The 25,172-nt window shown below is 45.6% G+C and overlaps 1 protein-coding gene and 1 pseudogene across 2 annotated transcripts in view; both read left to right on the top strand.

Moving 5' to 3' along the window:
* The window catches only part of Tet3 (tet methylcytosine dioxygenase 3), a 141,187-nt gene that overhangs the window by 39,360 nt on the left and 76,655 nt on the right, over window positions 1-25,172 (top strand). The window lies entirely within an intron of this gene.
* On the top strand, window positions 12,660-13,723 carry LOC103749951 (annotated as a pseudogene).

Raw genomic sequence — 25,172 nt, 5'->3', positions numbered from 1 at the left:
GTGCCGTGGAGAGTTCCTGTTCTGGTCCTGTCTGTTTGGTGTTCTGTATGCTTCTTGTATTTGTATGGGCATGTCTTTCCTTAATTTCAGGAAATTCTCTTCTACAATCCTGTTTAATATCTGGTCAATACCATTAACCTGAAATTCTTCTCCTTTCTCGATTCCTACAACCTGTAGATTTGGTCTTTTCATGGTGTCCCACATCTCTTGCATATTTCATTCCTGTTTTTTTTTTAAATTTTCCATACTTTTTGCTTGAGTGGTCCAGTTCTTCAACTTTATCTTCCAGTGTTGTCATTCTGTTTTCCATTTCTTTCATTCTACTGGTGAGGTTTCCCCTGTTGTTTCAAGTTGGCTTATTGAGTTTTATACTTCCTTCTTCATTTCTGCCTGAGTTTTCTTCAATGTTTCTATCTCTTTTGTGAATTCATTCAGAAGTTTATCCCTATCTTCTTTTAGTTGTTTGATTTATTTGTTCGTGTGTTCTTTAAATCTGTTGAATTCCTTCGTCATGTTTATGATTGTTCTTTTAAATTCAGTGTCCTGGGTTATCTCTAGGGGGTTCTCCTTGTAGAACTCTTCTACAGGACTGGTGGAGTTTGGTGGGGACATATTGTTTTGGCTTTCCATTTTATTATTTCATTGTGATTTTGGCATGTGAATTTCTTTTATTTATGATTCTGATAGGAAAATTAAGTTGAAGTATGCTTCTCTTTGTATTATTGGGGTGCCTAGGTCCTTTCCTTATTGGTTATGTAAAGCTGGTTGGTACAGGGTTCAGGTTCTCTCAGGTTTAATTTGGAGGGAACTGATGGCTTCAGATCAGCTATTCAGGAGCACCGACAGAAGCCCAAGTCAGGTTCCAGTCAGGTACACTCAGGCTTCCTTCTAAGGTTTGGACCCCACCACGTGGAGGCAAGATATAGGTGCTCTCAGGCAGTCCCTTGGGTTCTCACCCCCTATGCCAGAGGGAGGCCAGAACCCAGCACTCTCTGGCTGTCTGCTGAGATCTCAGCTGCTACACTGATGGAGGTTGAACCCACCCTTCTCAGCCTGTCTGCTGGGATCTCAGCCTTAGCTTTCCAAAGCCAGGTCTGTCCTGGGGCCTTGGGAGGGGCCTCATGAAATCCCATGTAGGGGGATGGGTATGGTGCAATTAGGGGAAGCTCACCACCACGTGGAGACAGGATCCAGGTGCTCTCAGGCAGACCCCTGTATTCTTAGCCCCTATGCCAGAGGGAGGTTAGAACCTGGTACTCTCTGGCAATCTGCAGAGATCCCAGCCACTACACTGATGGAAGTCGGAACCCCAGACTATGATTTTTATCTCTAGAAGTTCAATTAAGGCATAGGTGATGGCACACTGGGGCTGTAGAAGAGTAATAGAAAAATAATGGGAAACCTCTTGATGCCTGGTAATGGGAGAGGTCCAACATCAAGTTCTGGATACTCAGGACCAATGTAGAGTGAGAACACAGCTGACCCTCAGAACGATTCTTTTAATTTCATTTTAATTTCTTTATTTTTACCCCACTAATAATACATGCTTACTATGTGCACTGTTCTTTAATTGGGATAAAAATTGTGTTAAAATTATTGATTTAGGCTGGGCGTGGTGGCACACACCTTTGATCCCAGCACTTGGGAAGCAGAGGCAGGTAGATCTCTGTGAGTTGGAGGCCAGCCTGGTCTACATAGTGAGTTCCAGGACAGCTGGGGCTATGGGGAGACCCTATCTCAAAAAGACAAAAAAAAAAAATCTTGATTTAGGGCTGGAGAGATGACCTAGCGGTTAAGAGCACTGACTGCTCTTGCAGAGGACTCGAGTTTGATTTCCAGCACCCACATGGTGGATATGAACCATCCTTAACTCTGGTTCCAGGGTAATCCAACGCCCTCTTCTGACCTCCACGGCATTGCATAACACAGGTGCACTCACATGTATGCAGGTAATATACTCATACACATAAAATAATAAAGTGTTTTCTTAAAAATCTTGATTTACAGATTTTTTATTATATTTATTTTGGGATATACAATTTTTTCTTTGTAAATATATATTGCTGTCTCTGTTTTTCTTTTGTGTTGAATTTCTTCTTTTTTTTTTTTTTTTTTGAGACAGGGTCTCCCTGTATCCCCAGCTGTCCTGGAACTCGCTATGTTGATTAGGCTGGCCTCGAATTCAGGAAGATCCACCTGCCTCTGCCTCCCAAGTGCTGGGATTAAAGGCATGCGCCACCATGCCTGGCTTTTTTTTTTTTTTTTTTGACTTTATGTGTATGTATGTATTGCCTGCATGTAGGTAAGTGCACCTGTGTTGTGCAGTGCTGGCGGAGGACAGAAGAGGCTGTCAGATCCCCTGGAACTGGAGTTATGGACAGTCATTAGCTGCCATGTGGGTGCTGGGATTCAAACCCGGGTCTTCTGCAAGAACAGCCAGTGTTCTTAACTGCTGAGCCATTTCTCCAGCCCCTTTTGTGGGTTTTCTGAATTCATAAGAGACCTTAATATATTGGGGGTGTTATTAACTCTTTACCATGCCTCAGGAAAATATTAAAGATCTTTAAATTTTTAGAGTTTGGTTTTGTTTATTCTGCTAAGCTTTTAAAAAAAATATTTGTGTATATGTAGGCTTGCATGCCACAGTACGCATGTAGAGGTCAAAGGACTACTTGTGGGAGTCAGTTCTCTCCCTCCACCATTTGGGTCCCAGGGATTGAACTCAGTTTGTCTGACTTGGCATCAAGCAGCTTTACACACTGAACCTTCATGCCTGCCCCTATTCTGCCAAACTTTTAAAAACAGGTCAAATCAAGCTCCATCAGTTAATTTTTCTCTCCTTTGGGTTGTACCAAACAGGTTAACATCATAAAATTTAATAGCAGTTAAAGGGAAGTTAGGCAAGTAGAAGTGGGATCAGCTTTGGCATTATAATGTTTGTCCAGGTAATCTGGGCTCTTACTTAGCGCGTTTTCTAGTTCAGGCCTGGGTGGGGGCTTGAGTTCTGCATGACTCACTTGCTCCCAGGTAAGGTGATAATGCTGGCTTTTGGATTACACTTTCAGGAGCAAGGGGCTAGAATTGTCCACATCTGGCTCATAATCAAAGCTGCCTCAGGGACATGTTGCAATTCATATCTAAGCTGTTTTCCTGGGGCTGTCAGGCTGTGGGATGAAGTCTCATGTCTAGCTGAGTGACTGTCAGTATCTAGCTGATAATAGCGAGGCCCTCTGAGTCCCTGAATTCCTTGTCTACTATTTACCTCCTAGAGGTCTGGGAGAGGTACATGGAAGGACAAAAAAAATGGGTTAACTCTTGGGCTTTGGTTGTTGATGTCTAAAAAATTTCCTAGAAAATTGCCTATTCATATTTTCAAAATTTTTGGTAAAGCATTTTATATTCATTGATAGTGATTCTTTTTGACTTTTTTTCTTTCTTCCAATTCATTGAGACAAGTTCTTGCTATGTGGTCCAGACCAGCCTCAAATTCACTATGTAGCACAGGCAGGCCTCAAACTCCTGGTGATGTTCTTGCTTCAGCCTTCCAAATGCTAGGATTTTAGGTGTGTGTCCAGGTAATCTGGGGCTCTTACTCAGTGCATTTTCTAGTTCACTCTACAACTATTTAGGAGACTTGCCTAAGATTTTCCAGGTGTGATACCTTGGGTTAGAGAGGGCTTAGTGGCTGTGCTCCTGGGCTACCACTTACAGCACTCCAAGCTGTAAATCTGTTGTATATGGGCCTGGATCTTCCTGGTTAGAGCCTTTTTGTTGATGAAACCTCGGGTGCTGATGAGAAGAGTGATTGCTGCCCTGTGTGTGGATGGGGAGGGGTCTTGGAATGGGAGGGGGCTCTGTTCCCTGGCTCTTAGTTTCTGATGGCCTAGTCCCTACACATCCCAGATACGACACAGGAGACTTCCCTCTCTGTACTTATCAGTGCCCGGCTGGGTGGTTCAAGAGCCCTCAGTCTGAGGAAGGTTTGAGGTGCAGTGGAGGGGAGACTTCTGTTGGAAAAGCGGAGATTTAAGCTCTTGTCACTGACAGTCCTTGTCTTTGACCATTGGCTTGGTCTTGTTTCTTTCTTTTAGGGATCTCCTGGTAACTTCTGTTTGTGGGGGAAAAAAAAAAGTGCATTTTTGGCATAGTTTCATAGTTTCCAAAAAGTTACAGGGAGACTATAAGGAATTCTTTCCAGTCACCTTCTCAAATGTTAACATTTTCCTCTGCTTGCTTTCCTCTTTCCCTTTTCTCCCTCACTAGTGCTGGGGATTGAACCCAGGATCTTAGCTGTTAGGCATGTGCTGTCCACACTCCTAGAAAATACGGCTACAGCTTCATCTGCTAACCTGCAGACCCCTTGTAAATGTTGCCAGTTGTCATCACCATTTTTATGGAAAAAAATACCACCAGATCACACCTGTATTCAGTGCTCAGGGTTTGTGGTTGTTGCTGTTTGGTTTTTTTGTTTGTTTTGACACAGTCTCAGTAGTTGCCCAGGCTGGCCTTGGACTCCTCTGTAGCAAAAGGACTTGGGCAGGACTTGAATTTGTGATTTTTAAGCCTACCAAGTAACTGGGATTACAGACTTGTACCCTAGGCCTGGCTTTTATGTTTTGTTTGATTCAGTTTATTTGGTCTTTCTTTTTTTTGTATTTTTTTTTTAATTTTATGTGTGTGCGTGTATTGCCTGCATGTAGGTGAGTATACCTGTGTCATGCAATGTCCACGGAGGACGGAAGAGGCTGTCAAATCCCCTGGAACTGGGGTTGTGGACAGTTGTTAGCTGCCATGTGGGTGCTGGGATTCAAACTCGGGTCTTCTGCAAGAACAGTTAGTGTTCTTAACCGCTGAGTCATCTCTCCAGCCCCTTTATTTGGTCTTTTTGAGACAGAGTCTCAGCATAGCCCTACCTGACCTGGGACTCACTATGTAGACCAAGCTGGCCTCAAACTCACAGAGATCTGCCTGCCTCTGCCTCCCAAGTGCTGGTATTAAAGGTGTGTGACACCACACTTGGCTTGTTTAATTTCAGTGTCCTGTAGTCTACATTGTTTCCTGTTTTTGTTGTTGTTACTGTTTTATTTTATTATTTTTATTTTATGTGTATGCATGTATTACCTGCACGTAGGTAAGTGCACCTGTGTTGTGCAATGCCAGCAGAGGTCAGAAGAGGCCATTGGCTCTTCTAGGACTGGAGTTATGGACAGTTGTTAGCTGCCATGTGGGTGCTAGGATTCGAACCTGGGTCTTCTGTAAGAACAACCAGTGTTCTTAACCGCTGAGCCATCTCTCCAGCCCCCTTGTTTGTTTGTTTTCTAAGAAATTCTTTTTAGCCTAAAGCCATCGTAGCCTGCTCTTGGCTCATCTCAAACTAAACTGGCTTGGTCCTGGTTAGTTCTTTGGTGGAAGGAATTCTTTTTAAGCTGATAAGGAAATCCAGACCCAGATCTGTAAAGTGACTTGCTCTGGGGTATACAGCAAGACAGTCTAAAAGGGGCTAGGGCAAGAATCTGGGTTCCACAAAGCTTACACCCTGTCCTCACAGCCTGGAGCCTGTCATCAGCTAAGTCCACAGGCAGAGGAGTGGGGCAGGGCCGATTCTCAGGAACTGCCTTTCCTTGCTTTCACCTTCTGCCCCAATGTCTTTGCAGTGCCAGGCCACAGCCCATGCCCCACCCCTTCCCTGGCTGGTTTGGTGTTGGCCTGGGATCAAGGCTAAAGCTGAGGAGGGAAGAACTTTAAAATGTGTCCAGCCACTGCCTGCCCCGAGATCAGTGCAGGAAAACAAGATCACCACCTGGGACATAGCTTTGCTTTTTGAGGTAGAACACCCTCAGGTTGGGGTATGAGTTTTAGCCACATTCTTCTCCACCCCCTCAATTTTGGGTCCTAGGTTGGACTTGTTTATCTCTAGCCCATGTGTCCACAGCACCCAGTCTTGAGCCAGAGCCTGAGTTAACAGGTTGCTTGCTCACCTGTTCCTGTCTTCCTCTGAGTGAGTGCAGGACATCTGGAACGATTCATTTGCATTACAAGGGGGATGCTTCACTCACAGTTGACCTGAAGGTTATCTTGCTGCAACAGTCTCCTGGATGGCAGGTGCAGATAGTTTTCCTTTGCTTTCTAACATGCATGCCCTGCAGAGAGGGCTTCCTCCCTTCAAAGCCCAGCAATGAAGTGTGAAAACCATCAGGGCATGTCTTTAGTAGAAGAGGAACTGCCCTCACAGCCCCCAGGATAGGACCCTTCTGTTTTCACTTTTGCTGATAGCTTAATAGAGAAATACCAAGAAGTTGAAAGAAGCACTTTCACTGATGCTCACCTGTCTCCACCCCCCCCCCCTCACTGCCAAGTCTTCCCACCACACTTCTGTGTTTGCCTTACAGCCTCTTACAGCATTGGAGAAGGTTTTCTTGAAAGTCTTTTTCTTACATTTATTTACATACATATTGTGTGTGTGTGTGTGTGTGTGTGTGTGTGTGTGTGTGTACTGTGCGCGCATATGCCATGGTATGCATGTGGGAGTCAGAACAACTTTCAGGAGCTGGTAATCTTCCACCATGTGCATCTGGGCTCATATTAAAGTTGTCATGCTTGGTGGCAGGTGCCATCTCATTGGCCTGACCTTTTACTTTTTTGTTGTTGTTTTTTGTCTTTTTGAGACAGGGTCTCCCTATAGCTCCAGCTGGCCTGGAACTCCCTATTTAGACCAGGCTGGGTTCTAGCTCAGAGATCCATCTGCCACCATGCCTGGCTCCGCCTTTACTTTTTAAAATTACACTTTTTAGGACTGGAGAGATGGCTCAGCGATTAAGAACACTGGCTGTTCTTGCAGAAGACCCAGGTTTGAATCCCAGCACCCACATGGCAGCTAACACCTGTCCATAACTCCAGTTCCAGGGGATGCAATGGCCTCTTCTGTCCTCTGCAGGCATTGCATGACACGGGTGCACTTACCTACATGCAAGCAATACATGCATACACATAAAATAAAAATAAATAAAATATATTTTAAAATTACACTTTTTAAAACACTATTGTATTATTTTTATTGTATGTGAGTGTATGCCTACCTGTATGTAAGTGCACCCGTGTCATACAGTGCCCACAGAGGTCAGAGAGGGTGTTGGATCCCCTGGAACTGGAGTTGCAGACAGTTAGCCGCCATGTGGGTGCTGGGATCTGAACTCGGGTCCTCTGCAAGAACAGCCAGTGGTCTTAACCATTGAGCCATTTCTCTAGTCCTTAAAATTTCACTTTGAGATGATTCATGTAACATGAAATTCATTCATTTAACCCTGTTCAGTGGGTTTTAGTAGAGTCTTGCAGCTAACACTACTGTATGTCATAAAATGTTCCTCATCCCCAAAGCCCTGTGGCAACAGCTCTTAGGTCCCTTGGGCATCCCCAGCCCCCTTGGCACGTGACAGACACTATACTCTGTCTGGATATGCCCAATCTAGACATTTCCATATAAATGAAATCATTCAGCATGTGGCCTTTCATGTCCCACTTATTCGACTCTGCGTGTCTTCAAGGTCCACACCTGTGTGCAGCATGCCAGCACTTCACCCCTCATAGCGCAGACTATTCTGGCAGATGAATAGACCACACTTTGTTTCCCTATTCATCAATGGATGGACATTAGGTTATTTTCCCTTTTTGACTGTAAGGAATAATGTTGATATGAATAATCATATGCAAGTTTTTGTGTGAACGTGACATTTTTGCTCTGTGGCTTTTTTTGAGACAGGAGCACACTATGCAACCCGGTCTTATCTTGAACTCTCAATATTCCTTTCAACTAACCTCACGAGTGCTAGAATTTTAGATGTGGGCCACCACGCCTGACTAGCATGCCCATTTTAAAATTGGCTTGTCTTTTTACCAAGTTGTAGGAGTTTTTATACAGTCCCTTATCAGATATGATTTGTAAGTCATGCCCCCCTTCTCGTGGCCCCACATAAACACATGGTAAATGTATTCCTTTGAAGCAGAGAAGTTTTTTAGTTTAGGTGAAGTCCAAGTTTCTTTGTGACTGGTTCTTTTGGTGTCATATCTAAGAAACTATTGCCTTGTCAAGTCAATGGAGACTTATGTCTGTCTTGAGAATATTATAGTTTTAGTTCTTACACTTAGGTCTTTGATTTTGAGTGAACTTTTGTATAGGGTGTGAGGCGTATATTCAGATTCTCTTGCATGTGATGTCTCATACTGTTTCTTGAAAGGATGATTCTTTTCCTATTGCATCATCTTGGTGTACTTTGCAGCTTTTCTTTAAATTTTTTAAAAAAATATTTTTATGGAGTTTTTGGGCATTTCATGTAATAGATCTTAATCAAATTTAGCCCCCCCTCCCCCATCCACACTCCCTTACATAGCTCTCCCCACTGGATTTCATGCATTCTGTTATATATGTTAAGTCCTATCCAGTCAACCATTGGTACCCAGATGTCCCTTGGTGCAAGTTCATCCACTGGAGTCTAGTCAGCCTATCTAGAGTCACTCCCTTAAAGAAGATCTACTCTCCCTCACCCTGTAGTATTCAGTGGCCATCAGTTCCTCTGCTAGGTAGGGTTGGGGCCTTCTGACCATTTTCCTTGTTCTATACCGGGTTTTGTCTGATTTAAGTTGGCATGGGTCTTGTGCATGCTGTCAACATTGTTGTAAGTTCATATGAGCAGTTCCTAGGGGCCTCTGTTTCCGTATGTTCATGCACCAACCCTGGCTTTTACAATCTTTCTGCTCTCTCCTCCACAATGATCCCTGAGCCATGTATGGATGAGGTTTAATATAGGAATCCTATCCAGGAATATGCACTCTGCAGTCTCTTACTCTCTAAAACTTGGCCAGTCGTGACCTTCTGTGTATATCACACTCTGTTGTATGAGGAAGCTTTGCTGGTGAGAGTTGCGGGATGTATTAGTATTCTCTCTACCCCCTGTTCCGCTGTGCTCCATGAGCCTTAGATGCTGAGGTTCCACTGTAGATATGTCACTTAGGGCTGGGCATTTCTCATATATATTCTGTGTGTGACCAGTTGTGGAACTCTGAAATCCATTTTTTTTGTTGTTGTTGTTGTTCTTTTTGAGACAGGGTCTTCCTGTAGTCCCAGCTGTCCTGGAACTCACTATGTAGACCAGGCTGGCTTTGAACTCACAGAAATCCACCTGCCTCTGCTGGGATTAAAGGCATGCGCCACCACACCTGGCCGAAATCTTTAAAAAAATTTTTTTAATTTATTTTTATTTTATGTGTATGAGTGTCTTGCCTGCATGTATGTAAGTGCACCCATGCATGCAGTACTCGAGGAGGTCAGAAGAGGGTGTCAAATCCCATGGAACTGGAGTTATTTATTAACCACCATGTGGGTGCTAGGAACTGAACCCAGGTCTTCTGCATGAGCAGCCAGTACTCTTAACCACTGAATCATCTCTCCAACCCCATTTCTTTTTTACATTTATTTTTTGTGAGGATAGGTGTTCAAGGGCAACAGCACATAGATGGAGTTCAAAGACCAACTTATCAAGTGGGTTCTTTCCTTCAAACACTTGTGTCAAGGGAATTGAACTTAGGTGATCGGGCTTGGTGGCAGGCACCCCTTCCTGATGAGCTGGCACCTTTGCACCTTTTTTGAGATGTTTATACCAAATGCTGGGTGAAGGTGGAGTTCAGTGACTGGTCAGAGCTATTTTTTGGTAGTTGCTTAAAGGTTCTTCTGTTTGTGTATTCAGGTGTGTGGAGGCCAGAGGACACCCCAAGTATCATTCCTCAAAATCGATCCACTTTTCTTTTTTTGACACATCTTTTTAAAAAATATTTTATTATTATTTTTAATATTTATTTTTATTTTATGTGTATGAGTATATTGCCTGCATGTAGATAAGTACACCCGTGTCATGCAGTAGCCGTGGAGGACAGAAGAGGCTGTCGGATACCCTGGAACTGGAGTTACGGACAGTTGTCAGCTGCCATGTGGATGCTGGGATTCGAACCTGGGTCTTCTGCAAGAACAGCCAGTGTTCTTAACTGCTGAGTCATCTCTCCAGCCCTTGACACATCTTTTTAAGATTATTTTTATGTATATGTGTGTTCTGCCCATAGAGACCAGAAGAAGACGTCAAATCCCCTGGAACTGGAGTTGTGGGTAGTGGTTAGCTACCACATGGGTGCTGGCAACCCAACTTGGGTCCTCTATAAGTGCAGCCAGTGCTCTTAACCATTAAGCCATCTCTCCAACCCCTACTTTGTTTTGAGATAGGACCTCTCACTAGCCTGGAGATAGCTGTGTAAGCTAGGATGGCTGGCAGGGGAGCCCCAGAGATCTGCCTGTTTCTACCTCCCTAGCACCTCACATCTAACTTTTTTACATGAGTTCAGGGAAATGAACTCAGATGTCATGTAAGCACTTTACCAACTGAGCTTTTTCTCCAGCCTCCCCACTCCCAAGGAAAAACATGACTCCACTTGAATCCTTGAGAAAGGAATACACAGAGGGTCATCTCACACACCGGGATAACTGTTGGAGTTCATTCTCCCAAAGAATTAGAAGTTGGTAGCAGGGAGCCCATGGACATCCACATCACTGCTGTTGACGTTGGATTTGATTCTTACCACTTGCCAGTTTTGAGCTTGATTAGTCTTGTGCCCCATTTGACTTGTCTGCCAGAATCAATGTGGAGTGGTTGGAAGGATTGTGTAGTTAACCTCTAAGGGCAGAATTGCTTGCTTCATTCAGAGTTTGCATCTAGCACTCAAAACCGTTAACTGCTCACTTTTCCTCCTCCCTAATCCTAGTCTCTGACACACCTGAGACCCCCACCCCTGGGTTTTGAGGGATTTGGGTCCCCTTCAGGAAACATTCTTGGGACCATTCACCAAGGACTGGCTCTGTCAGGGAACCGCAATGCTAGCCTGTTTGCTTGCTGGTTTCCTGAGATTTTTAAGAAGGCTTTTAGGATGAGGGGTAGTGGTGAGACTGGATGTGAGTAGTGTTGGGTAGGGCCTTGCTGAGCTGCAAGGCATCCCAAGCTGAGGCCATGTCCTGTAGGGCCCGGATGCCATCCCCCTCCCCCAGGCTGAGCAGTATGTTCACATGGCAGTGTGCACTGTGCACAGGAGAGGGAGACATCTCTGCTTGGGAGCTGCCTGGGCGGCCTGACCTGGTTCTTGAATGCTGGCGACTTCGCTTTCTGCCAGGCCTCAGATGTGGTCAGCTCTTGTTTCCTCTCTGCTGGCCGCAGGCTGCTGGAGATGGATCCTGGTCTGGAGAGCCAGAGGCAGGAGGCCTCTCTCTTCATCTGGGGGCTGTGCATGACTGTTCTGTGTGGGGCTGCAGGTTGGGACTGGTGAGAGTTTCAGATTCCCTCCAGGGAACTCTTCATCTGGACACTGCCCTCTGCTTTCTTCCTAGAGTTCTCCTGGCACCCTGTCAGTGTGACCTGTAGAGTAGACCACTCTGGAGGAACATAAATAGCAAGGAAAGAACCCACGAATTCTCATCTTAAGTTCCCTTTGCATGTGTGCAACAGTTCGCACTTTTTTTGTAGGTGCTCTATTCTTAAGCCTTTTTTCCCCAAAGAAAAATGAAGTGCAATAAGCCATGAATAAGAATTTTCCTGGTACTCAGGATGCACACATGTGCACGTGTGTGCGCATGCACGCACACACACACATCATATACAGTAATAAAACTATTAAAACTTACCCATTTGCCTAGTCTGTGTCACTCAGAAATAAGCATTATTCATATATCTGTGTTGTGGGTGTCCATTGTTAATGGAATGGATTATTAAACTGGGGCAACATTTTGAATCCTGAATTTTTTCCCCTCTCCACTTCAAATAAAATCTTTCCCTAAGGGCTAAGGATGAGTATAACTCAGTTGGTAGAATGCTTAGTGCTCACCTAGTATTTTGGATGCCTTGAGTTTGATCCTTAGTACCCCATAAAACTGGGTGTGGTGACACATGCTTATAATCACAGCAGTCATGATGTGGAGGCAGGAGGATCAGAAGTTCAAGGTTACCCTCCCTATAGCAAGTTCAAGGCCAGTCTGGTCTACCTGATACCCTGTCTCAGTTCTTTTTTCAGCAAACACCCATGAGCACACACACGAGGAATCAATTTTTGACTGAACATGTTTCCCAGTGGTTTTATGTTTTATATTTTGTATGTTCCTATTTATAATTTTAAAATATATCTATTACTGTTTAATATGAAACAAGAAAAATTATAAGACAATATATACGTTTTCTTATATATACATGAGTATATGTATATGTATATTATGTATATTAAACAGATCATGGTTTGTGAGATCCATTTAGTCCTGTGGTTTTGTCATTCCCACTGTTACATCGACTCATCCGGTCCCTGGGGGACAGGCAGCTTGCAAAGCTGCAGGTTGCCTCCAGGCCTGGGCCCATGCTTCCCAGTGCTGGCAAAGTTTGCCTTGACCTCTCTCCCTACTAGCCCCTGCCCCGGGTGCTCTGATCCCAGGCCAGGCCTCCTGGAACCAGAGGGCAGAGGCGGAAAGCTAGCTGGCCTGGGGAGGGACCAGAACTTCATAGAGGCTGGCTGGAGCTTGGAGCCACCTCTTTGTTGGGCCAGCACTGCAGTCAACTCATCCTCCTTTCTTCCTTCGGGGAGTAGACATGGACTTCGACTAGTACCAGTGCTATTTCTATGACTGTGACTGCAGGAAGGATTTCTATTCCACAGCACCCAGAAAGGACATTTGGAAGTAATCCAAACTGGTGCTATCATCCTCCAAGTTGCCATCCTGAGGCTTGGGTCTTGGAACCAGGGATCCAGCCTCTGGGATTGGTCCCCCAGAGCCGTGGCCCAGAGGTGGTGTGAGGGACAAGGCAGAATCTCGGGGTTACTCAAGCTTGGGGCAGGAATTATGCTTCCATCTGCAGTGACTGCATATGGAGTGACTTCTCCACCCAGGAGGACTGGAGACAGCAATGAACTATTCGTTTGCCCCTGGTGCACCCCCTGAAAGCCCACCCAAAGTCCTGATTACCCAGAACTGCACTCCCAGACTGGAAGCCAGTAACTCAGTGCTGGCCAACCCCTGCCAACTGGGTAAGACCAAGACCTAGGCCTACTCAGGGTCTGAGAGCCCTAGCAACTCAGAAGGTGAAAAAATCGGTATCCTAACAGAGGAAAGAGGCAGTCTCTGGATATATGGAAGCTGGTTGCCAGTCACTATCACCATGTGAGCAGACCCACAGGACCTTACCTGAAACACTTCCACATCTCTGTCCACCAGCAACATCATAACCAGGCCACATGTTTTCCTCCAAGAAGAGGCTCCGGAGAGGAGTCCTCAGGAAAAGTCTCTGGAGAAAGAAGCTCCCAAGGAGGAAGAGGAAGAAGAGGAAGAGATTGTGAGTCCCCACCTATCAAAAGGGAAGCTTTCCCAGTCCTGCCACCCCAAACCTGATAGTGAGGTTGTGACCAAGAGGAAGAAACATAACTTCTTGGGACAAAAAACGCAGAATGACCTTTGCTCTAGGTTCTTGGCTCTGAGGGACCGGGTACCCACCTTGGCCAGCCACTCTAAGGCCCCTTAAGTGGTGATCCTAAGCAAGGCCTTAGAATACTTGCAAGCCCTGGTGAGGGCTGCAAAAAGATGGCTACAGAGAAAAGGCAGCTCCAGTGTCGGTAGCAGCAACTGCAGAAAAGAATCGCATACCTCAGTGGCAGCTAACCAACCCAAAAAGCCCAACTTTTCTGTCTTAGAGACACAAGTTTATTTTTCAGCCTTCCTCTCCCTTTTAGTAATTTGCACATTTTGGTTACAGCTCACAAGCTGAACAGATCCCAGAATGCATTGCAGTCAGTACAAACACTATAAGGACTTGCATTCTTGGAAACCTTGAAACCCAGCTCTCCCTCTGCCCTGACTCATGGGAGTACTGTGTCCTCTCTGGCACCTTTGGCTTCTCAGCAGGCAGCTGACAGGAGCCTTGGGATCTGCCTAGCTCACTAGCTCCAAAGAAAAGTCTGACTGATGCTATACAACAGGTGGTAGATGAATTCGGGGACTGCACCCTGCATGAAATCTCACACCGTGCTGGAGCTTTAGGCTTCCACTGGTGTCTCTGGGGGTGATGCAAGGACAGCTAGGCCTAGATGCAGTCCCTGAGGCTCCTTTTTCCAGGAGACACATGAGTTGTCCCAGTTGAAGACAAGTTTACAGACTTCATCAGCATGAACCTTACCCCACTGTCAGATGCTTTACAGTAACTGAGAAGTGGAAACCTTTAAGATATTAGGATGTTGGGCCACACCCCTCCCCTACTCTCAATGCTAAGACTTAGAGAACATTTAAAGAGCTTGGCCCTTTGATTCTTTGTCTCAGAGCCCCCTGGGCCTTCCCAGAGAGGAACCTTTTTGTCCTCACAAGGGACTTTGCACTGGGCACTGCAGCACCCTTTCCCACAGATCAGAAATCTTTCTTCAAGACATATTTCAAATTATTTTCAAATTCAAAGTATTTCTTCTAGCCTGAGGCCTGAGGAAAGTTTGGAGTCCTAGCTTATGAACTTGTTCCCTTGCCCATATGTTTTCTCCACTTGAGGCCTGTATTAGTCACTTTTCTGTTGCTGTGATAGAGACACTGACAAAAACAACTTATAAAAGGAGTTTATTTGAGCTTATGGTTCCAGGGGAATTACAGTGCTTCTTGATGGCGAGGCATGGCGGCAGAGGTGGCTGGAGGAGGAGCAGTGGAAGCTAAGCTCTACATCTTCCAGTAGGCACAGGAAACTGGAGATCCAGCAAGGCTTAAGAATTCTGTAAGCCCACCCCCAGTGATGTGCTTCCTCCAGGATAGCCACACCTTCTAAGACCTCCCCAAACAGCACCACCATCTGGGGACGAAATGTCCAAATATTTGTAGCCTATGGGGGACATTTTCATTCAAACCACCACATTTATCCCCTGGCCCCTGTAGGCTCATGACCATATAAAATGCAAAATACATTTAGTCCAACTTTAAAAGTCCCCATAGTCATTATCAGCCTCAATATTATTCAAAAGTCCTCAGTTCAAAGTCTCTTCTGAGACTCAGGGAAATATCTTAACTGTAAGTCCCTATAAAATCAAAAGACAAATTACATACTCCCAACATACAGTGGAACTGAATACATATTACCATTCCAAAAGGGAGAAATAGAGGCATAGTGAGGAAAATACCAGACCAAAACAAGACGGAAAACCAGCAGGGCAAACACCAAATCCAGTAGCTCCATGTCCAACTTCTGGGACTTTACTTCCATAGGGCCTAAGTCTCTCTAGCTTTGCTGCTTCTGACACACATCTCTCTCTCTCTTGGGCTGGTACCACTTCCTGTATGCAGGTCTTGGCAGATGCCTCACAGCTCTGGCATCACAAACATCATCTTGAGGTCTCCATTGCCAACCAGGCTTCACCTTCATAGCTTCACACAATGGCCTGTGAGGGCCTTCTTTATGCAGAGAAACCCCTGCTGCATGCTGCCTGGCCTCAGCAACTCTGAAATCTTGGAGGAAGAACTGACGACCCCTTCACTCTTGTATCTTTCATGCCTCTAAAGCCAGCAACAGGTGAACGACACTACCAAATTTGACTGCAAGTTTGGGATGGTCTCCAGCCTGCTTTATCCATTTTAGGAGTTTTTCTCTTCAGTGGTTCCTGCAGCATTTTCCTTTCACAAGTTGGAGACTTAACTGGGTGTGGTCTTGCCTTGGAGATACTCTCTCCATTGTTTAAGTTTGAATTTCTAGGCCCCTCCTTAATCCCTTTCATCTCCTTATCAAATGTTGGCCAAAGCTCCAACATTTATCTTCCTAGTGCTCTTTTTCAATCCAAACTATTTCTTTCTGCCCCATTTGCTCTTTTTTCTTTTTCATTGTAGATCTGCATAATATTCATCATTAATAGCCATGCATCATTTCTACATTAGCCTGTCTTGATATTTCTTCCACCAGAGAAATTAGTCCATTGCTTTTCAATTTAGCCTCAGGAAAGCTTTTTGGTCAAGGGCAGGCTCCAGCCAGACTCTTTGTCAAAATATCCCAAGTGTTGCTTAAGTCCTTGTTTCCCTCTGGAACTACATTGTTCTCAGCACTACTTTCTTCCAGGAACTTACTAGAATGGCCTGTTAAGCTCCACTTACAGCAATCAGCTGCTTTTCTAGTCCAACCTTCCAACGTCTTCCACATTTCTTCGAAACCCCACATGGTCAGGTTCTTCACAGCCAACAGCCCACTTTCTGGTTACCAATTACTGTATTAGTCACTTTTCTGTTGCTGTGATAGAAACACTGACCAAAACAATTTATAAAAGGAAGAGTTTATTTGAGCTTACAGTTACAGGGGAATTACAGTCCATCTTGGTCGGGAGGCATGGTGGCAGAGGTGGCTGGAGGAGGAGCAACAGAAGCTAAGCTCTACATCTTCCAGCAGGCACAGGAAACGAGAGCAACTGGAGATCTGGCAAGGCTTAAGAGCTCTCTAAGCCCACCCCCAGTGACATGCTTCCTCCAGGATAGCCACAACTTCTAAGACCTCTCAAAACAGCACCACCATCTGGGGACAAAATGTCCAAATATTTGGAGCCTATGGGGGACATTTTCATTTAAACCACCACAAGGCCTATCTTGGGCCCTTTTCTCAAGGTAATACAAGGCACCTCAGAAGAAGTGCTGTACGTCCTCTTTCACACCAGCTTCTCATCTCAGTTCTTGATTCTGAGTTTTCCTGGAACCCTACAGAATACTCCTTTCTAAAGTAACTCGAAGGAGCGCTCTGCAGCCAGCACCCTGCTTCTCTGCCAGCCTGACGAAAGTCAGATCCTTTTCCCAGAATCTGGGCCTACTGAGACTCAGAGGAGAGCCACTTGGATTCATCCAGTGCCCCAGAAGGTAGACTTATTTCTGGAGGGTTGTAAAGGTGTCTCTAGGAGCTCTGCTTAGCCAACCATGATAGATTTTGTCCCAACTAGACTCTACAGTTCCAGGTTCTAGATACAGCCCTCAATCTAGGAACGCCACCCAGTCTGGCAGCATGTGGGCATCCTCAAGAACTCCTAAGCCTTGCCTGGAAGAACAACCAGCCCTTCCAGAACTCTACCCAGAAAGGCAGAATCCAGATGGCCTTGGGTTTTGGAAGTAGGTGAGGGGGCAGGTAACAGTAAGTACTGTTCATTATAGTCTCTGCAGGGTTGCTTCTGGCCTCAGAGAGACCTTGGAAATAGCTGCTGTATTTTCTAGAACAGGATTTTCAGGTACCAACAGACTTGTTGAACTGTCTGTGGAGGGTAAGTGCAGAACAGGCTATGAATTCTCACATGAATAGCTTGTGTTTTGTAAACTGCTGCTGGATGATGCGCTGGGGGAAGGGGGGGCAGTTAATACTGTATTTGTGTATGCTTTTTGCAAAGTGGTATTAACTATTTTTGTTCATACCATAGAAAAAAGAAACCTGTTGCAAAGGTTTTATTTTGAAAGGCAAGTTAGCTAACATTTTTTATTTAGTTGTAGTTACTGATTGCTTGAATTTTAAACTGTTGCCTTGTGGGACTTCTAATAAAAGATTTTCAAATATGTAAAAAAGAAAAGAAAAAAAATGTGGCAGGCTGTTCTGGATGGCTGTGAGATGCAGAAACTTTTCTGTGCTCAGGGCCCTTATGTCTGGTGCCTATAGAGTTAAGTGATGATTAAATGAGACAAAAGTGTGAGATGATTGCATGATACTCAGCCCATCTAAGTGTGCTCCAACAGAGCTCTATAGGCTCGTGTCCTGGTGCCACCTCTTTTCCTTTCTTCCTTGAAGCCACGTGAATTGCTATTAGGTCAGAGGGAAGGAATTCCTAGATCTGTACTTTTGCCAGAAGTGACAATCTCAGAATTTCAGCATCTTCCTGAGCATCACCTCAGTCACTGAAAGATCTGGTTTTCTGTTCATTTTGAAATAGGAAAAAACATCAGGTTTTAAAGTGTTTTACTGATATCTTCACAGTAACTATGAGAGCCACTTCCACCCCTCCCCCACAAGAATCAGGTTTGCCAATGTGTGAGAGGTCAGGAAGTTAGATGACATTTTGGGTTTGTAGTCTGCAGAGGGGACATCCAGTGTGCACATGTGTACACATACCCTTCTGTCAAAGTATATAGCTATGTGCATCCTCTGCAACGGTCCCCTTAAAATCTCTCCATCAGCAAACCCCAGGAAGGGAGGATCCTCTTAAGAGATGAATAATTGATCAGCTCTGGATAGAATGTGCCATAGCCAGGATCCTTGCACTGTTAGAGAAGTGAAGCTGGTTTTCATTTGTGGAGGAGGAAGGATTCTGCCTCCTCCTATGGAGGCCTGAATTCCAGGGCTGAGGGAAAGAATGGGGCAGAGAAGTTTAAGCCCCTGAACAGCTGCTGGCTTGGCTGAGTAGAGGAGCTGAGCAGGGAAACCTACGTGGGGAGGCAGCCCCCATTGCCTTGAAGTCTGGGAGAATTCACCTCTGGAGATTTCACTGTGGCAATGGGCCACTGGCCTCTGGAGGTTGACAGCAGCTCATTCTTCCTCGTTGCAAACACCTTGGATAGTGTTGTGTGTAATTACTAACTACAGCAGCAAGCTAGCTTTGTGCCTTGTTCCTGGTCTAACTCAGCCTTTCTCAGAAGCCCTGAGAAGGGATGGGCAACAGAGACTTTGCTTTTTCCTAATACTGCCTTTCCCTAACCACCTCCCTTCTGTTTCCCTTCAGTAAAGCAATATAGAGCTGGTGTGTATGTGTTGTGGCTATGCAGAATCAGGAAAAACTTGGGAAGCTGGTATCACATCTGCAGCTCTCTCTGATGGTGTTGACTGAATGAATTGGGGAATAGAGTCCCACCCTTTCTACCCCTCACCCGACTGACATCTGGGCCTCTGGCCTGCCTCCTGTGGAGGATGGGGCCTGACTAGTGCTGTCGAACCCCTGCAGCTCTCTGGGAGCAGTGTGATTAGGGACCCCCAAAAGAGAGTTTGCTGTAGAGATGGTGACAGGTGGGACCTGGAAGTCCAGGATGCAGAATCATATTTCAGAAGAGGCTCCCAGAGCCCTGAGGGAGATGGACAGTGCTACAAAAGCGAGCTCTGTTTCTGGGGGGCACACAATTCTTCAGGAAAGAGAGCAAAGGCTTAGGTCTCATCTTGGTGCCAAGGACATTTCTTTGCCCCATCAACGCTTACATATAGTCTTCTGGGGGTAAGTCTCTGCTGCCCCAGCCCAGGGGAGCATACCCCAATTCGGGTAAGACCCAACTTGGGGGAACTGGAGAGTTGTGACATTATGAATCAAAGAGATGTCCTAGGAATGGGAGGGCCCCATGAGGGCTGGGTGGGGGGCTCTACCAGAAGGAGCTACATAGGGCTTTGTTGGGCTTTTCTGTAGAGGCTTCTCTCCTCATGATATGGACCAGTGGAGCAGGGCTGTCTCCTGTCACCAGGTCTTTGAGTCCTTTGGAGCAGAGGCATTCCTGATGGAATTCAGCAGCTTTTGCCAACCTCTCCCACACATGTACTGTGACACCCTGCTGTAACAGAGATTATCAACTCCCTGGAGATTCCAAGGGTCTTCTCAGAGCCTAGGGAGGATGAGGCATGAGGCAGCCAGCCAGCTCCTTAGGAGGCTGAGGCAGTAGATGTTTCAGAGCTCAATATATTAATGGTTTATCCCTCTTGTTTTCAGTATCTTTGTCCTCTCTATCTTTATTGATGGATATGCTCAACAGAACAGTTCTGAGAATAGCCCTATTGTTGCTGGTGGTCAGGGTCTGAGCAGGGTGTTTCCAGGTGCTTGGCCTCTTATTTCAAGGAATTGAAATGTAAAGGGTCATACAAACTGCAGAGAACTTTATTCAAAGGAAAGTGATAGAACAGGTCACATGAGTGAACTTTATTCAAAGGAAAGTGATAGAACAGGTCACATGAGTGAACTTTATTCAAAGGAAAGTGATAGAGACAGCCGGCCACATGAGTGAAAATCCTCAAGGCTCCAATTATTGTGTGCAGCTTCCCTTCAAGAGAAGGAGGAGTTTGGTTACCAGGGGACGTGATTTGGGTAGTTTTCTATTTTGATTGATGGTTTTCAAGTTATAGAACCACTCACCTACCATGCATGTCTCTTCCCATAATACATCTGATTTTAATAATATACACAACCAATATGCATAAGATGGTTAAAAGGAGATGCTTCCTTAAAAGTTCACTTTGAAGACAGTTTGCCTTATTGTGCATGCCCCCAAACCAGTTTAGGCTGGAACTGTCTACCATCTGTACCTCAACACAACTGGGATATGATTAAAGGTGATCTAAGTTTGAAGGTCATTAAGGGGAGAAGAAATTTGTTCCATTATTCAGAGGGGTTTGTGTGCAGCTTGGTACAGATAGGTTGCTGGCAGCCTGCTAGGTTCAGAGATGTGTGCATAATATGTGCAGGGAAAGGGCAGTGTCCAAGTGCCATCTATGCTATTAGAAGAGGGGTGTGTGCATAGTCCAAACCAAGTGGAGTCCCAGGTTGCTAGGCTCTTCCCTCTGCTTGCTTGCCCCTCTGTAATAGACCACCAGACCATACCCTGTCAGTTGACTCACCACTTGTACTCTTTGAGCACAGCTGTCTGGCCAGCGGTGATGGCCCTTACAGACCAGCACACCCTATAGCTGGCCTCAGAGGGTTGACAGCAGACCTTTTGATACTTGAACATCTTCAGATACAGTTGCAAAAGCAAAAGCCTATAAGGGCTTCACAGGTAGTGCAGGTAAATGGAGTGATAATTAATTCAGGCAGTGAGTAATTAGTCTCTGGCCCTTGGCCTTGGTTTCAGAAGGCTGTGCTAGTAAGGTGGGGGGTGAGCTGAACAGCTGCGTTCTGTGTAAAGCACAGTTCTGTGTCTGTGTCAGCTACTCTGACATAGACAAATTTGCCAGGTAGAAGCATGGACTTTCAAGAAAATCTAGGTTTCATGTGCAATTTGAGCTTTGAAATTTGTCAAAAGATAAATAACACTGTGTGCAGGCCAGCTAAAATGAACCTGTGGCAGCTATGGCTCCTTGTCTGAGTTTCTGACCTGTTCGTCATGATATCTAACCACCTGGTCTGTAGCCACATGACCCCAAATGGTAAGATGAGCTGAAAGTTGTTGGTTTGGTGGTCTACTATGAAACCTTACTCCTTGTGGTCCATCCACCCATTCAAGAATCCCATCAGCTTTTAAACCTTGTGGACTGAAAGATGGACATACAGTTGCCTTTAGTGCCTGTTGACATTTTCTGCTGGTAAGTTTGCCCCAAGCTCACTGGCAGGTGTTAAGAAATGGATCAATGGGTCCCTTGACCAGGAAACTGGAATTTGGGTTTCCTTAACACTTTAACCCATGCTGGCTTCATTGCCTTCCCTGTGTGCCTGTATCTACTTTTCCCTTTCTTCTGTTTTTGTTCTGAAAGGCATTTTTCCCCCCTCAGGGAATTGAGAGGCACACAGCCTTAGTCCTTCCTTGTTCTGTTCACACACGAAAAATAACTTTTTAAATCCCTTTTCGTTGTCTTGATCATTTTGGGGAAGCCTCGGCTCATGCAGCAATAGTCTTCCTGCCGTCGTTTTTGCAAATCTATGCTACTCTCTCCTGTTTCTTGGTTATGCATGCTCCTCCTGTCTTTTCTTCACATAACCATGTAAAATTTGAGTGCTCTAGAGGATCCAGTAAAATTTGGATCCTCTGTGAGTGACACGTAAATTTCTAAAAAAGCTTTGCTAAGCCATCAGACACATTCTTAGGTATCTGAAAGATAGTTTTCTACCAGACTATTACATGGCTCTCTGAGTGAGCTGCTTCACCAGCTGCGAGTGGGAAGCGCAGGAGTCCTTAGGCTTTGCACATTGCCTTGCAGTAGCTACCACATGGTGGGGGAGGCAGCTGCTTAAACATGTAAAGTTGCAGCATGTTATAAGTAGGAACCCGGGGAAAGGAGCCACAGTGTACAAGGTTCCTTGAGAACCCAGGAGAAATAGCCACAGATAATTCTGCAAATTGGGTGGGAGAGGAGGAGATGGAGAGGTGGTACTTGAAGATTAAATTAGAGTGACCATCACTTGGAACTCTGGAACCGCATGCTCTGAGGCATTAGAGAAGCATGTGGGTCCTTTGTGGCCAGAACAGGAACAGTAAGGAGGATGAGGAGGGATCTCTAGGCTGGGTCTCACTTCCACAGTAGTGATTTGCAGGTCTGAAGTTCTGGCACCGTTTTGAAGCCTGTGATAGCCATGTCTGATAGTCTTGGGGGCTGGCATTGTCTTAATTTTTTTTTTTTTTTGAGATGGGATTGTTCATTGTGTAGCCCTGGCTGGCCTAAAACTCCAAAACTCCCTTTGTAGATCAGGCTGGCTTAAAACTCAGATTTGCCTGCCTGATTCTTCCTCTGCCTCCTAAGTGCTGGGATAAAAGACGTGCACCACCATGCCTGGCCTTAGCCATCTTTTTAAAGCATTTTGTGTTCTACCGAAGGAACTAATTTATTTCTTAGCTTCGTACTTTGATAGAATTTTAAGACTTATTCAGAACTTTTGAGAGTTGTACCTGGGATTCCTACATAACCAAAATGTTTACATTGGTCTCATTTGCTTTAGCATTTTCTATTCATACAAGTGTTCTGTAACCACCTGAGATTAAGTTAGGAATACTGTGTCTCTTTGCTGCTAACTACTTGGCTATGTGTCTTAAAAACAAGGACATTCTCTCTCTTAAAAATCTTGGTGTATCTGTGTATACGTGCACAAGTGTATGTGACCATTGAGGCCAGATAGGGGGAGGGGGTCAGATCCCTTGGAGCTGGAACTACAGGCATTTGTGAGCCATCCAATATGGGTGCTTACTCTTCTGAGAGCAGTAAGTGCTCTCAACTGCTGAGCCATGTGTCCAGCACCAAAATTGGATTCTTTAGTTCTACTTATTACCCTTTTAGGGGAGGGGGTAGCAATACTGAGCATTGAACCCAGGACCTCACATAAATTGGGCAAGTGCACTACAACTGAGCTACATTCCCAGTGACATTACATTGTCTTACCCAATTTTTAGTCTAACAATCCAAGTCAAAGTTAAGATGCACATGACATTATTTTATCCATTTTGATATTCAAGTTGTATCAGTTGTGCCAATTGTACACTTTAATGCTGTCTTTTCCTAGTTCAAAATCTAGCCTATAAATGTGTATTTTGTCTCATTTAATTTGGAAAAGGTTCTTTCTTAACTAAAGGTTTTGAAGAAAACATTCAAGTTATTTTGTAGAACACTGCAGTTTTTGTTTGGCTGGCTGGTATTGCCTCATGAAAACTCAGGTTCTACACTTTTTTTTTTTTTGAGATAGGGTCTCCCTGTAGCTCCAGCTGGCCTGGAATTCCCTATGTAGATCAGGCTGGCCTGGATCTCACAGAGATCCACCTTCCTCTGCCTGCTGAGTTCTGGGATTAAAGGTGTATGCCACCATGCTCAGCTAGGGTCTACATTTTAGCAGGGGCTCTGTGAGCTGTAGTGAGACCTCTGTATGTCCTATCCAGGCTCACAATGTTAATTTAGCCCAGTATTGTAATAACTATGATGGATAATTTTGACTGGATTAAGAAACACTTGGAGGGGCTGGAGAGATGGCTCAGCAGTTAAGAACACTGGTTATTCTTGCAGAAGACCTGGGTTCAAATCCCAGCAGCCACAGACAGCTAACAACTGTCTGTAATTCCAGTTCCAGGGGATCTGACAGCCTCTGCTGTCCTCTGTGGGCATTGCATGACATGGGTGCACTTTCCTATACACAGGCAATACACGCATGCACATAAAACAAAAATAATAAAAGCTCTGCTTTCCTGGGCCTGCAGGACCCACAGGCCTCTCTCTGGGGTAAGTCCATCGTGCCCTCCGCACCTTGACTCCCCCAGCCTCATTCACCCTCCCATCTCCCCCACTGATCTCTCCTTCTAGCTTGGGTCCTGTCCCATTCCTTGTCTTGGGGCCCCAGGTGTCTGGGGCACCAGTACTGCTCCCTGATCCTTTTCATCCAGACCAACTCAGTGCCTTCTCTGGTCCCCAGGAGCACTGCTTCTGAGCCTGGCCTCTCCCTCACCTCCCTCTGCCTCCCTGGGCCTGCAGGACCAGCAGGCCTCCAACCCACAGGCCTCTCTCCAGGGTAAGTCCATCACGCCCTCCCCATCTTGACTCCCCCAGCCTCACCCACCCTCCCATCTCCCTCTCCGGTCTCTCCTCCTAGCCTGGGTCCTATCCCATTCCTTGTCTTGATGCCCCAGACACCCAGGGAAACACCACTGCTTCCTGATCCTTTGCATCCAGACCACCTCAGTGCCTTCTTGGGTCCCCAAGAGCACTGCTTCTGGGCCTGGTCCTGCCCTCACCTCCCTCTACTTCCCTGGGCCTGAACCACCCGCTAGCCTCTTTCCAGGACTCTGGGTCTGACCTTTCCTCTTTCTGATCCTTTGCATCCAGACCAACCCAGCTCCTCAGTGCAGTCCCCAGGAGCCCTTGGGGCTGCTTCCTGCCCCCATCTGCCTTTGCATCTCTGGGTGGCACCTTCCCTGGGCCTGAACCACCCGCTAGCCTCTTTCCAGGACTCTGGGTCTGACCTTTCCTCTTTCTGATCCTTTGCATCCAGACCAACCCAGCTCCTCAGTGCAGTCCCCAGGAGCCCTTGGGGCTGCTTCCTGCCCCCATCTGCCTTTGCATCTCTGGGTGGCACCGCCACCAGCTGCTCTAGACCAGCATCTTTCCTGGGCCTGGCTCCCAGGCCAGTCCAACCCCCAAATTCCTGAGGCCAAAATCGTTCCTGGAGGGATCCAGACCTTAGGAGAAAGCCTGAGATCATTTGACCCTCATCTGATTTGGGCCTCTGTGGGAATTCCTGAAGACAAAAGCAATCTGGCCACTCCAATATAAAATCAAAGAGAGAACAGGAAGCTTAGATGAACCACCTTTTCATGCCCAAAAAGTAAACCACAAAGGCACATAAAGTTACAAAAAGAAATAGACTGAAACTTGAAGACTTGAGTCTCACACAAGAATCAGAAAGCACAAAAGAAATTCACATGTCAAAATCACAGAGAAAAAATAACATGAAAAACCAAAATAACTTATACT

This window comes from Nannospalax galili, unplaced genomic scaffold, assembly GCF_000622305.1.
Source record: "Nannospalax galili isolate Female #2095 unplaced genomic scaffold, S.galili_v1.0 scaffold527, whole genome shotgun sequence".
NCBI classification, from domain to species: Eukaryota; Metazoa; Chordata; class Mammalia; order Rodentia; family Spalacidae; genus Nannospalax; species Nannospalax galili.
The sequence above is the reverse complement of the archived record's forward strand: the minus strand, read 5'-3'. Positions and strand labels throughout refer to the sequence as shown.